The sequence below is a fragment of the Erpetoichthys calabaricus genome, chromosome 8 (genome assembly GCF_900747795.2).
Source record: "Erpetoichthys calabaricus chromosome 8, fErpCal1.3, whole genome shotgun sequence".
Classification (NCBI taxonomy): domain Eukaryota; kingdom Metazoa; phylum Chordata; class Cladistia; order Polypteriformes; family Polypteridae; genus Erpetoichthys; species Erpetoichthys calabaricus.
Window position 1 is genome coordinate 151,527,638 of NC_041401.2, and position 14,302 is coordinate 151,541,939.

Sequence of the window (14,302 nt, forward strand, 5' to 3'; positions counted from 1 at the left end):
TGTCATCAGAGGCGCTGGAACCTGATGAGATTTCCTGGGAATGGTCTGCAAGAAACTGAGAGAGGCAGTCAGCACACTCTGCCACCCCCTGGTCGGGTGTAGTATTACAGTTCCCCAGGCCCTTTAGCTGTGTCCTAAACGCATGTGTGTGACAACCTAAAAAGAGTACTGTTGTCACAGTTAGTTTTTGCCATTATAAGCACTATTAAATTGAACTTATTAAAATAGACTCACGGATAAGTACTCAGTTATGACAATTTTAATTAAAAATATTAAATTGACTGTTTAAGTGATACATTTGCTAGTCAAACACCTTCAGCTTAACATCAGAAGCGACAGAATGTATCTTCAGTGTTAATCATTGTGACTTCATTCTCCATGTCATTTTGCATTGTTTGTTAATTCTTTTATGATTAGCACACTCTTAACAGTTGGCTTTTATCTAATACATACACCTGAGGGTGTGATAGAAACTACTTAAATACACCCTGCATCAGAAAATATTCCACAGTTCTTGAAGAACATTCTAGACCATCAGATAGAATCTAATGTACATGGTTGTCCATTCCATCTTCCCCATGTTTTGTTTTCTGTATCCTAAACTAATAATTTTCAAACTCATGCTACTTAATGTACCTGGTGTATCCATCAAACTAGTTATCAGATACAAGAAACACAAGTACTCTCATTTATTTGATGTCACACACATGCGCTTGGGAGGCAGTCGAAGGGTTCAAATCAGGGCACTGACATGTAAGACCAGGGTTTGGCACTGAGTATTAATGCCTCTTCTCCTTTTCCTACAGAACCTCTGAAGAAAAGTCCACCTAAATCAGTCACTTCTGCCTGTTCCTGACTTCAGTTCTGGCCCCCGCTGATGACATCACTACCGGCACCCACAGATGACCTCATGCCACTCCCCTCCTGCAAGCACGGCCTTCCTCTTCCTCCACTATAAATGCCTGCTGTTTTCCCTTTCAGTCAGTCCCAGCTTCTGGAACTCCATACCAGTCAATAAGACTACTCATCGTTTTGCACAATATATTGCGTGGATCCCCAACTCTTTTTGATTTGTCCTGTGCTTTATTTACATTACATAAACAGTACTATTACATAATTGAACAATATGATAATTTAAACACTTTATTTAAACTATATGAGATTTACTCTTCATTCTGTTCAACATATATGTCATCCTCTTTTTCTCTCTCTGGGCATGTAAACCTGCTGGACCGGACGGAGTTTCAGGATGGGTGCTTAGAAACTGTGCTGAGCAGCTTGCTGAGGTATTTAGACATGTTAGCGTACCTCCACAAATACAGTACATTTAGGGGCTTCATCTTCTTTACTTTTATTTGTACTTTACTGCCCTCTGGTGTGTAGTTTAAGCTGTGTCTAATATAATTTACCATGTAAGCTTTTAAACAAATATTTTCATCCATCCATCCATCCATCCATTTTCCAACCCGCTGAATCCGAACACAGGGTCACGGGGGTCTGCTGGAGCCAATCCAAGCCAACACAGGGCACAAGGCAGGAACCAATCCTGGGCAGGGTGCCAACCGACCGCAGGACACACACAAACACACCCACACACCAAGCACACACTAGGGCCAATTTAGAATCGCCAATCCACCTAACCAGCATGTCTTTGGACTGTGGGAGGAAACCCACGCAGACACGGGGAGAACATGCAAACTCCACGCAGGGAGGGCCCGGGAAGCGAACCCGGGTCCCCAGGTCTCCCAACTGCGAGGCAGCAGCGCTACCCACTGCGCCACCGTGCCGCCCAAATATTTTCATTTTCCAAAAATTATTATTTTTTTACCAAATGATACTCATAATAAAACTTATGCTGCATTTTATATTATTGAACTGTTATGCTAAAACATATGTGATATTCTTTCATGTCGCTATAAAGAAGAGGATAAAAGTTTTTCCAAATATGAAACCATGGATGAACAAAAAGGTGAAACATCTTTTAAAAGCACGTAACCAGACGTTTAAATCTGGGGATCCCATAGCCTACAGTGTTGCCAGGTCAAACCTGAAAAAAGGTATAAAACAGGCCAAAGACATCATCAGGAAATCATTTTTACAGCATGGATGCCAGGGGCATGTGGAAAAGCATTAGGGCTATTACTGACCACAAAGGCAGAACTGTCTCTATACTTATGTCCCATTGATCAATGATCTCAACACATTTTTTGCCCACTTTGAATCTAGCAACCCCACTCCACCTGGAAAGAATATAGCCACAGAGGATGCCAACTCTCCCAACTTCAAACTGAGCATGTATGATGTACGGCACACGTTGCAGAGGGTCAAACCATGTCAATCTGCTGGACCAGACAAGGTTTCAGGATGAGTGCTGTAACAACTCTAGGGGTGTGTCAGACACCCAACCCATCACTGACAGACACTAGAGGCACACTTATAAAACAAAAGATGCTTTTATTTTCTTCACCAGGTGGTAAATGCCTTCCCTGTTTCCCACAGGCACAACTTGGTTCCACAAACACAAAATCACACAATACACAATAATTCTTCTTCTCTTTTACTCCTCCACTCCTCCTCGGCAGGCTTCGTCCACCTTCCACCCGACTCTGGCTCACCGAGTACTGTCCACTGGACCCTTATATAAGGCACCCAGAAGTACTGCAGGTGCTCATTGCCCTACTTCTGGCGGCACTTCTGGGTGTGGCGGAAGAACCGGCGACACAGGCTAAGGAACCGTTGCAGCAACCCCTGCCGGTGCCCCCGGATCCCCACAGGGCTGTATCCCATGAAGCCCTGTAGGAGTCTGAGGTGTGGCTGCCATCCAGGGGGGCAGCCATCTAGTGTTTCAGGGGAGGTAGTGTTCTGTCCACACTGGCTCCCCCGGTGCTTCCATAGCAGAGGTGTCCCGGCCGGGCAAGGGCCCCGGCCATCTATGACAGTGCTTAGAATCTACAGAACAGTATTGAGTCTGATATCATATTCATCGTCTTAGCAGTATTGTGCTCGAAGGCTGCAATTGGATCAAGAGATTAAACAAAGCTAAAACCAGAAACAAGAACCAAGAAGACACTACTTTTGCACCAAAGCCTAAATGCTAACCAAGAACCACAAACTTCGATAAATTGTAATAATGTCTTGGAAACAAGAATTCAGTAACAAATAAATAATAACTATGTTTTGAAATCTTTTTATATAATACGCTACCGTGGCTGTCTGTTTGTTTGTCCAGGATTTTAAATCACCTGTAGCTTGCAAACTGTTTGACCTATTGACCTGAAATATGACACACATACAGTATACTACGTGACATCTACTATCGGCTTTCAGGGTGATGATTGACCAACAAGGTTATTCCTCTTTTTATTTTCATTTTATTTCATTGTAGAATCACCTCTCAGCAGCATGTGGCGCATGTGTACGGGCGCCATTCTCATTTCTACCACCTTCGCCATCACTACCCCTACCTCTTCATATCTTAAATCATTCTTGAGGCAGATTGAAGATTTAAGTGCCAGCTTAAGTGAAAAATTAAGGAAAATGTACTAAGTAATTGCAACACAAACACTGACTTAATCAGTTTTAACGCGAAAAGATGCAGATGAACGAAGAGAAAAAGCAGACCACTAGGGTGGAGAAAAGAAGAGCTGCTCAGGAAGCAGCAAGCGCATCAGCCTCTGAGCAAACGAATACTAAATGTACAGAGAAAGAGTCTGAAAACTAGGAATGCTCAAGTTAAGTGTATTCACTGCGTCGTAACTGGTATTATCGCTATTATAAAAAAAATCTTTGGGAGGGAGTCAATTTGAAGTTCCGCGAGAGACATATTAACTTGTTCCCAGCTCTTAAAACAACGACAAGCAACAAGCAAAACACGCAGCTCACCAGCAGCAGAAACCACCAGATGATCCGACCACTTGTCCTTGCATGCGTTCAGCCACCCTAAAACCCCGCCCCCCCCCCCCCCTTCACAAAGTGAGTGGCAGAGACGCGAAGTGGCAAAAGGACAGCTGCTGCACAGGCTTTTAAATGATCGACAGGCAGCGCGACAACAGCAGAAAGACTGCAGATGATCCGACAGCATCTCCTTAGCATGTGTTCAGCCACCCCCCCCCCCCCCCTTCACAACACGAGCAGCATTATACGTCCTGCGAGTAAGAGATTTAACCACGCCCGGGACAGGAAAAAAAGGACAAGTATTGTTTTTACAAAAGTTTTAAGGTAAAAGTGAAAATAATGCATGTAACAATTCCCATGAAAATAACAATCTCTTTAAATTGTATATCCGGCAAGCAAAGCAAGCAGGAGGCGGAGTCCCCTAGTATACTCAAAGTAAACATTTAGAAATGTAACCAGAGTAATGGAAACCTATTTTCCACTTACAGTAGTGCTTGAAAGTTTGTGAACCCTTTAGAATTTTCTATATTTCTGCATAAATATGACCTAAAACATCATCAGATTTTCACTCAAGTCCTAAAAGTAGATAAAGAGAAACCAGTTAAACAAATGAGACAAAAATATTGTACTTGGTCATTTATTTATTAGGGAAAATGATTGAATATTACATATTTCTGATTGGCAAAAGTATGTGAACCTTTGCTTTCAGTATCTGGTGTGACCCCCCTTTGCAGCAATAACTGCAACTAAACGTTTCCGGTAACTGTTGATCAGTCCTGCACACCAGCTTGGAGGAATTTTCGCCAATTCTTCCGTACAGAACAGCTTCAACTCTGGGATGTTGGTGGGTTTCCTCACATTAACTGCTCACTTCAGGTTCTTCCACAACATTTCGATTAGATTAAGGTCAGGACTTTGACTTGGCCATTCCAAAACATTAACTTTATTCTTCTTTAACCATTCTTTGGTAGAATGACTTGTGTGCTTAGGATCGTTGTCTTGCTGCACGACCCACCTTCTCTTGAGATTCAGCTCATGGACAGATGCCCTGACATTTTCCTTTAGAATTCTCTGATATAATTCAAAATTCATCGTTCCATCAATGAAGGCAAGCCGTCCTGGCCCAGATGCAGCAAAACAGGTCCAAACCATGATACTACCACCACCATGTTTCACAGATGGGATAAGGTTCTTATGCTGGAATGCAGTGTTTTCCTTTCTCCAAACGTAACGCTTTTCATTTAAACCAAAAAGTTCTATTTTGGTCTCATCCGTCCACAAAACATTCTTCCAGTAGCCTTCTGGATTGTCCACGTGATCTTTAGCAAACTGCAAACGAACAGCAATGTTTTTTTTGGAGAGCAGTGGCTTTCTCCTTGCAACCCTGCCATGCACACCATTGTTGTTCAGTGTTCTCCTGATGGTGGACTCATGAACATGAACATTAGCCAATGTGAGAGAGGCCTTCAGTTGCTTAGAAGTTACCCTGGGGTCCTTTGTGACCTCGCCGACTATTACACGCCTTGCTCTTGGAGTGATCTTTGTTGGTCGACCACTCTTGGGGAGGGTAACAATGGTCTTGAATTTCCTCCATTTGTACACAATCTGTCTGACTGTGGATTGGTGGAGTTCACACTCTTTAGAGATGGTTTTGTAACCTTTTCCAGCCTGATGAGCATCAACAACTCTTTTTCTGAGGTCCTCAGAAATCTCCTTTATTCGTGCCATGATACACTTCCACAAACATGTGTTGTGAAGAGCAGACTTTGATAGATCCCTGTTCTTTAAATAACACAGGGTGCCCACTCACACCTGATTGTCATCCCCATTGATTGAAAACACCAGACTCGAATTTCACCTTCAAACTAACTGCTAATCCTAGAGGTTCACATACTTTTGCCACTCACAAATATGTAATATTCGATCATTTTCCTCAATAAATAAATGACCAAGTATAATATTTTTGTTTCATATGTTTAACTGGGTTCTCTTTATCTACTTTTAGGACTTGAGTGAAAATCTGATGATGTTTTAGGTCATATTTATGCAGAAATATAGAAAATTCTAAAGGGTTCACAAACTTTTAAGCACAACTGTATATGTTTGCTTATAAAAATGTATTTTAACTCTTTGAGGGCTGAATATTTTTTCCAAAGAACTAAGTTTTCTGAAAAGCACACAAAGCAATCGTTTCCCACATAGATCAACATAAAACGTCTGTTGCTATGTGCTGTGGCTGCTGTTGGCGCATGTTTGGCATCTCTGGCGGCAGTAGCGCCTCAATGGTCAGCAGGAATGCACGGTGGGCTGGCTGCCTGGCTGTCTTCGCACAGCAGGTGGGTGGCCATGGTGGCAGTGTGACGCAATCTGGTTTGTACCTCTTGTCATCATAAGTGGTGGTCCTCCCAGGCGAACGCTGCCGTAGGCACATCAGCTACACAAAAGTGTTCAGCACCACCATCAGCCGGGGACCGATCAGACGATGCTGGTACCTCGTTCTCCAGACCACTTGCATCAGACTATTCAAAGAAATTACATAAAACATCCGTGGAGTATTTTGCTTTGCACATTCGCTTTGGTCTCTCGCCAGATGTCGATGCCATTGTAGAGGTTGCTTGCTCTTCACTACTCACACACGCATAGGGAATCGAGGTCAAATCAACAAAGCTATGTAACTGTCCTTCTAGCAAAGAAAGTCGAACTAAAATGTAAGGGGCGAGTTTACAGCTGATTATTGTCCTCTACCCCTGAATTTGGACAAAAGTCGACATCAGCCTTGAAAGAGTTAAGAGAAAAATATTTTAAAGTGAACAGCTTGTAACAAGTTTTTTTTTTTTTGGGATTTTTCTGGTTTTCTTGATCTTCCGCTCTAGCTTTGTGGATTACAAATTTGGCAAACAGAACCATTTTATTTGCTCTGAACTACCTTTTTAGGCACATCATTGTGCTCATTTTGTTTTGTATTCCTTCCTTATCTTTCTTAGTATTAAAATTGCAAAATTTTGGGATCAGAGGTGTTTTGCAGTTTCCTTCTTTCCTTTTTGAATTTTAGTTAAGAATATCACTCATGGGCATCTAAGGATCACTGTCCAGACTCTATTAAGGTGTGTAATACCACCCCAGGAGAAGAGGGGGTGCAGTTGCTAGCTAACCATGTCATCTCTTTTTGTCACTGCAGCACAGAGAAACCACCCCTAACATCCCAGAGGCCCTGACTATGTACACTGAGATGCTATAAAACTGAGACGCTCTCAGAAAAGGCCATCTCACTTCAGGCAGAAGCCTCCGCCTGACTAAACTCCCCATGACTGAGCTCCTTTTTCTACCGAGCCTGACTGGTTAAGAAGGTATTCTCAAAGCCTGAATTCTTATGTACCACCAACCACTTATTTGTGTTTGGTTTTTTCCAACAGTTGCATTAAATGGGGTCGCACCCCAATTTTTCTTTGGAACTCCAGTCACCCTACTGTTTATCAAAAGAATTATTAAGGATTGCGTTGGACTTTTCATTTTTTTGTCTGATGGTTTGAGGAAACTAGGCTTTAATGAATCCTTTGGCAAGATTTGGGAGGTAGCGGATATTTTTCTGAGTTTGAAGCCTGCAGATAGGGAAGTGTGAGGCTCCTGTTCAGAGGTGCAGGACTCATTTTGTATTTAGTACATTTTGGGGCAAGAATATAATAAGTACAAAATTGAATAAGCACAGCCCCGTATTTTAGAGTGTTTGGAAAATAAATGTTCTCTGAATATGTGAAGTCTCTGAAGTAACTGCCATCTCATTCTTAAAATAGAATGGATAGATTCATTTTCACTCTGTGTTTTTGTTTTAGCGTCATTTTTGACTTGTATAATAAACAGACTGTGTTAAAATATAACTACAGTAAACCTCTTCTTTTCAATACATACACATTCTTCATGTCTCAGTAGTGCATGTGAAAGCCATGAAAAAATTACAAGGCATTTACATTGGCAAGCTATCCGAGCTGTATTTATATAAAATACCTTGTATGCAACATCATTCAGAATTTAGCATTAACTATTCTTTTATTGCCCCAAAAATAAAAGCTTATCTTGCTAAAATAATTTAAAATAAACACTCAAACATGACTACTGAGTATTACAGCTCTGGGCAGCTCATGTTGAGCCTTTTACATCCTGTTCTCAGAGCAGTGAGAGGCCAGCTCCCTGGGAATTATGCCTTTATTGCTGCTGTAGTCCTGATACTGATCGTGATTTTTAGCTGGAATTATAATAAAAGCCAGATGGGAAAAAATGGAAAAAACACCTTTTTCTTTAAGTAAATCGAGTAGTGAGGCATTAACTTGAGGTTGCTCTCCTTCAGTTGATTCTTTTCCTTGCTTTATCAACTGGAGATGTGTTATGCCCACAAGCTCCCTGCTTAGAGTATCTGAGCTTATATTTATAGCTGGGGAAAAAGTGCCGAAGGCAGTGGATTTAGGTATGGGCGACATGGGCAGTCAACCATAACCACTTTTCCAGGGGTGGCACAAGGCACCCAAACCAAAAAAAAATCAGGAAAGTTAAAGGGCGCACACTCCACAAAGTGCAAGGTATGCACTCAGAGGGGCAGCATTCATGTAATTGAAGGGCCTTGTGTTTCTGACACAGACAGGGACCTTGAGTGCAGGACCGAGGGCTGCATGAAGGTTCTGTATTGCAGCAGCAGTAACATTTGCTGAGCAGCAGAGTAGACGTTTTAGAGAGAACACCACAGGAGCTTTCAGTAGGCAGGAGGATCAAGGTTTGGTGGCATCCAGAGAACAACAAGTTTACCTGGAACTGTGGGTTACCGATGGAAGTGACAGTTCAGGTCTGTGTGGTGGACTGGAATGCCATCAGCTGTGTGGTTGAAATTTTTGATGTCCTGACAAGTACAGAGAGAATGAAAGAGAAGAAAAGTGTTTACCTCTCAACCTGAATAATTTAAAAAATATTTATTGGATTCTTCTATTTATTGGGCACCTGAAGACACCATTTGTTTTTATGGCACAATTTAAAAGGGACTTATTCATTGCTGCTATTGGGCAGACCCCTGGGGGTGCAACTGCACCTCAGATTCCCACAGGGCTGTCTGGGAAGTAATATTTGTCGGTTCAGCTCTGTTGGGTTCTGTGGGTGCCGCCAACAGGTGCTGCAGGAACTGCTGAGCCCTTTTGTATAGGACTCCTGCCTTATCCAGAAGTGATCCCAGGTAACATTTGCTTTTAATTGCTTTGTTGTTTAGAAATATTTCTCATTAACGAACATTATAATATCATCCCTACTCTTTGACTACAATTTAAGAATAACATTTTGACTCTGGTTCTTTGTACGTTAATTGGTTTTTAAATTTCTGCCCCCTCACTTTTTCACTTATGTTGAACACTAGTTATTTGTTTTTACTTCCATTAAATGGAAATTTGGTGACGGGGTCAGAAATTTGCTGATGAGTTAAGTTCAGATTCTGATTCTATGATGTTCAAATATTGAGAAAAGTTGATTTTAGTATGGTGCCTGTATGTGTGTGTGTCTGTGGAAAATCAAAATTGATTTCCATATCTTAAAATTGCAATTTCCTTCAGAAAAGTATGTGTATTTTTGTGTAGTGTAGAGCTCCTGGATGATTACTTCCCAGCAAAGATAGAACATTTTAGAACAGGCAGTTGCCATGAATGCCAAGACCTACCATATATGCTCGCGTATAAGTTGGGTCTTGAAACCCGAAAAATCGATCATAAAATCATACCCTGACTTATATGCCCATTCAAAAATGCGACACATTTTTTTAACATCTTCTTGCTTCTCTTGGGCTGAGTGGTGGCTCTGAGGCTAGGGATCTGCACTTGCTCAGTTCGAATCCTGTAAATGCCAAAAAGGGACTCTGCTCTGTTGGGCCCTTCAGCAAGGCCCTTAACCTGCAATTGCTCCATTCTGGGTATGACGTTAATCTGCATCCATCCCTGCATGTAGGCCCTCCACCCTGCAGGGAAAAACTTGAGGGTTGGTGGCAGAATTGGCACTCCAGCCACCAAAAAAAAAAACTCACACTGTTCCACTCCATCTGAACTAGTGTGGTGCTGAGGTGTCACCCATTGCATGGCTTCACTCAGGTCCTGGATCCTGAGTTGGTTTGTCGTGTGGTGGGTGCAGCAATGCACTGTATCAACGCGTGCTCCTAACCTCTCTCTCTCTTCTTGATTCCGCCAATCTCGCATCAGTTTCTCAGATAAATCGAATTTTGTTGCAGCAGTGCAGTTATCAATTTCTTTCACCACTTCAATGACTTTCAATTTAAAACCAGCTTCATATTTTCTTCTGATCGAACACTCCATCATAGATAAGGGATGCTCTGTGGCAAGCGGCTGGGGGTGGTACCCAGCCGGGACGCCAGGGAGGACCGAAGGAGGGCTTGTGCCTTCTCCAGACCACGAGGGGGCGACTACCCTGGTTGCTTTCGGGACCATGGGAACTGAGCTTGGAAGCTCAACCCTATAGGGACCTGTGGTCACCGCCAGGGAGCGCCCCAATGCCTGGAGAGCCCTGGTCCTCAGCACTTCCGCCACACCCGGAAATGCTGGGGGGAAGACGACCAGGGACACCCGGAATGCTTCACATAGCACATAGTGTTGTGGGTGAACTAACGATGTCCGCCTGTCTGTGTCCGGGCTGCTTACCACAGCTCTTACGATAAAGCTATATGAGGGTGTGAGATACAAAAAACACTAAACAGTGCAAACATCGCTTCGGAGTAGTTCGGGTATTACAGTGTGGTCACGTAGGCACAATACATAAAAAAAGGCAATTCCGTGGTTACTCTCTCAGGTGGGCGTTAGCATATCATAATTTCTTGGTCCAATAGTGTGAGTTTTCTGCATTCAATTTATACAACCGACATTATAAAATACCAGAAATAATATGGTAAAATCAAGTCTTGACTTATCTGCAGGAGAATTTAAACGAGAGTATTTACAGTATACACAATGATATTCCAAGAAAACTGACATATCTTCTTCAACCAAGTTGCATCATGTTTGCTTTATTACAAGCTCTAAGCTTCTTATTTTTAGTCTGGTACAACAATAGCTGTGTTGCTGTGTTGTGTCACTGGAATGGGGTGTGTGGTGCTCACAATATCTTTGCAAAAGGATGAAGGACTAAGTCTTTAGAATCCTGGTGCTTCCTGTTTTGATATATGGTTATGAGACATGGACGCTATCCAGTGACCTGAGGCAAAGACTCTTTTGACTTTGTGTCGAACGAGGGGATGCTAATGAAATCCCGAATGAGGCACATTACCTGTATTGAGAGGGGACGTCAGTTACAGCACTATGGCCATGTGGCATGATTACCCGAGGGTGATCCAGCTCACAAGATTCTCACTGTTGAGGACCCGAGTGGCTGGACCAGGCCAAGTGGACAACCACATAACACCTGGTTGTGGCAGATAGATGGTCATTACGGGGGGTGGGACTGGACCTCTTGTCTACCTGGAAGGGTTGCCAACCGGGATCCCGAGATGTTTCAATGTGTGGTGGGTCTGGCAATGTGCTGCGCTAGTGCATGCTCCCCAACCTGACCTGACTTGACAACAATAACTGCTAAAAGAATTAATTTAATTGGGATTTTAGCAGTCTGCTCCATTTATGTATGGGACTAGGACTATGGATTTGTTACATTTTTGTACAAGTAGTTTTTTGAGATACATAATTTATTTAAATATACTGTACATGTATGCATACACAGTGGAACACAGAAGTGTGCACACATATTTGCACAAACACACACACATTCAAAGAAATTTTTAAGTGAAGATAGCTGACAGCTTGCAGTTCATTTTAATCTACATTTATTTATGTATATAATAAATATATAAGTTAATGTACTTGTATTAATATTTTGTACAGTACAATTGCTTATATTGTAAAATTTTCTGTTGAGTGATTTCATGTGGTATCGCTAAAAGTGAAATTTATATGCAAATACTGAATGGGCCATTCCATACTGATAACACTGAGTTTCCATCTACGACTCACTGCTTGGTCCTTTGATAGATAGATAGATAGATAGATAGATAGATAGATAGATAGATAGATAGATAGATAGATAGATAGATAGATAGATAGATAGATAGATAGATAGATAGATAGATAGATAGATACTTTATTGTTCAGAGTTCATCTCTTGAATCCTTTTCTAGACAAATTCTGCTACCTTCCTGTGCAGTTAGTGTAGATCCCAGGTAAGCTGCTGAACCCTCACAGTGCTGACTATGTAAAAAAAATTAAAATCAAGTATTTGCTACACATTTTGCCCTCAATCAGTATTTTTTCTCTCTTTTATCTTTTAAAAGAAGGTTAGAAAGATGTCTTTATTTTCCAGAAGAGAGAAAGTAGTTGAAAGATGCAAGGTCTATCCATTACCTTGGCTAGGTAACAGGTAAACAAATGGTAAAAGATAAAAGAGAACATGGGAGTGATGACTCTAATGGGGAGAGTAAGTTTATGTTAGCAGACATCTTTTGATCTTTCCAACATGAATCACTTTGAGAGGATTATAAGAGGAAAAAACTATCCACAGACTACTTCTTGTAAGTGATAACTGTATTTAAAACAATTAAAACACATGTGTAATTTATACTTTTTTCATTTTAAACCTTTATCTCTTAAAAACTGAATTGGATTGAACATATCTATAAAGAAGCAAAATTTTTTTTTTGCTTTGCAGATCACTGTAATTGCACTAAATGATATTGAAAGTGGTCTGATAGATGGATAATAATGTAAAAATGATGGCCACTAGATTACATTTTAATGTAAACAGTAGTACTAGGGTGTTGGACCGTGTTAGCCAATATGAATGTAGAGAAAAGCCAAGCAAAATGACACCTTTTATTGGCTAACTAAAAAGATTACAATATGCAAGCTTTCGAGGCAACTCAGGCCCCATCTTCAGGCAAGATGTAAACAGTAAAACACTATTCACCATTTGCTAAGCCCACTTATCAAACCCCAAGTTGCAGGGACCCAGCGTATAACCTCATAATACAGGGTTTAAGGGAGGAACCCATCATGCTTCTCAAACCTAGTGCTGTGAACTACTGCCGCTGCTTCTTTTTCTTTCAGTGAATTTCTTAGTCCATGGTGAATTCCTTCTTTTGGCTTTTTTTGAACACTTCACTGCTATAGAAAAAATAAAACAGTCAATAGTGTTTAGGTTTAAGAAATGTAATAAAAATGTACATTTCACACAGTAAACAGAATTAGCGCACCTCTACTTCCTTTTCTTGTTACAAATTTGCTGTCATTTAATTTTTTTTTAATGCAGGTCTTTGTCTGATAAAGGACACAATGCTAATTTACAGCTTGTGCCTGAGTCATAGCAGCATAAAAGCACAATCTGATTATTTCCTAATAAAGAAACTTTTTTATTTCCTTTTGGGCCTGCTTGAAGGTAAACTAGGTGTGGCGGTCTACCATGAGGGTCTCATTTTATCACTAAATGTATTAATATTCTACAGTGCACAGTGGTGCAGTCATACTTCAGTGATACAGGTAGAACAGGATATAGGTCTAACACGGGCTCCATCATGTATGATGACATATAAGTAATATGATAGTTATAATATGAAGTAATATGATAGTTTGTTACTTACCCTCACCTATTCTGTTGGTCTTCTCAGTACTCAAATGTGGCACATGGTGCCACGGCCCACCTGCTAAGTTGTTTTGCCTGCCTAAGGTAAAGTCATCTCTGATGGAGGATTGCAAGAATCGTCGGGTAGAGGGGTCCTTTCATTGGATTGGCTGGCCCGGTGCTGACTCAGCAGTGGAATGGCCAATAAGGGGATGCAGCTTGATGGCTGAGGTCTCCAGGACTCTGAACAAATCCAAATCGTATTATGTGATATCATCTACTGTTGAATTCTGCTCCATACTTGTAATATTTCTATTGTACTATTATATTTTATTGAGGATTATTTGTATTCTGTTCTGTGTGTTGTATTGTATTGACCCCCTTTTTTTTGACACCCACTGCACACTCAACCTACCTGGAAAGGGGTCTCTCTGCCTTTCCCAAGGTTTTGTCTATTTTTTCCCTACAAGGGTTTTTTTTGGGAGTTTTTCCTTGTCTTCTTAGAGAATACTGATAAAGCCCATTGCCGCACTTCTTGTGTGATTTTGGGCTATACAAAATAAATTGTATTGTATTGTATTGTATATCCATTCAGAGTTTTATTTTACAGCCAGGGTTTCCTCCTCAGCTTATGTTTATTTTCTGTTTTATTGTTATTTTTGTTGTTTTTCAATTATTATACAGGAACATACTGAAAAATTATTATCATTATTTTATGTGATTTTTATATATTTTGGGCAGAGGCAGCCTTAGGGGTATGCGGGGTCTAGGGCTG